This window comes from Fonticula alba (assembly GCF_000388065.1).
Source record: "Fonticula alba strain ATCC 38817 unplaced genomic scaffold supercont2.4, whole genome shotgun sequence".
Lineage (NCBI taxonomy): Eukaryota > Rotosphaerida > Fonticulaceae > Fonticula > Fonticula alba.
This window is the reverse complement of record NW_009242974.1, coordinates 825,777-826,896: the sequence shown is the minus strand read 5'-3', so window position 1 is coordinate 826,896 and position 1,120 is coordinate 825,777.

Below are 1,120 nucleotides of genomic sequence, written 5' to 3'. Positions count from 1 at the left end.
GGGCAGGCAGAGGGGATGGAAGGCGAAAGGGGGATGGTGGACGGAAATGTGCGGGACAAATGGGGGAGGGAGGCGGGAGAGGAGCAATGGCACAAACAGGCCCCGGCACCGGGGCAGGACGGTCGGCCAAAAGAAAAAAAAATAAACACCCCGGTTCGGGGGCCCGGCCGGGGGGCGGTGATGTGGCTGTGTACCCCTCCCCCCCGGCTCGCCCGATGTGCCGGGGGCGATCTCTCGATCTCGCGAGGCGGAGTGGTGCGGGCCCGGCGGGTGCCCCCCCCCCCTCCTTGATGCCGGGCCGCCCGGTGGCCGGGGGCCTCTCGGAACCTGCTCGGTTCTCTTCTGCTCCCCCCCCCCCCTGGAGCAGCCCCGTTGCGCCAATAAATGGGACGTATCACCCCCCCCCTCCCCTCGGACAGAATGATGTGCGGACGAATATCCCGGCCCGGCCCCCACTTGGGTAGGCCTGGCCGGCCTGTGCCCGTTTTGGCCGAGGAGCCGAGTCCCGGAAAAGGCACCCGGCCGAGCCCGGCCCGATCGTGAGTATGTGTGCCGCCCCGGAGGTGCGCGCGTCTGTGCGGAGGTGCGCTGCGCCTGCCATTTTCGGCCGGGCCAAAAATAACGTCCCCGGGCGGCCCCCCCGCCCTGCCGGTTGTCCGCGGCCAAAGGCGGAAGAACCAGCAGCCGGCAAAGCACCGCCGCGTCGCCCGCCCCGCCCCGCCCCGCGCCCCCCCTCCCGGCGGGGAAAGCCAGCACCCCTGGCTGGCGGGCCGGCCATGCGTTTCCCGCCGCGGCCGCGCCCCCCGGGGGGGGAACGCGCCCATTTGCGGCTCGGGGCCGACCCATGGGCGGCCGGTTCCTACAAACCAACACCCTGCTCGGGGGCGCCTGCGACACCCCCCCCCCCCCCCCCCGCGCGGCCGCCGGCATCCGGGGCCTGTGGCTGGCGCCGATGCCCCCGCCCCCTCCTCGCGGCTTCCTCCACCCCGGGGTGCCGGAAGAGCAGGCATGCGCCACGGCTCACGCGTCATCCCCCGGGGCGGAGCACGCCCGTGCGCGCGCTCGGGCTCCGGCGACGGTGCGACGCCGAGCGGCGGGGGGGGGGGGGGGCGTCGAGTGG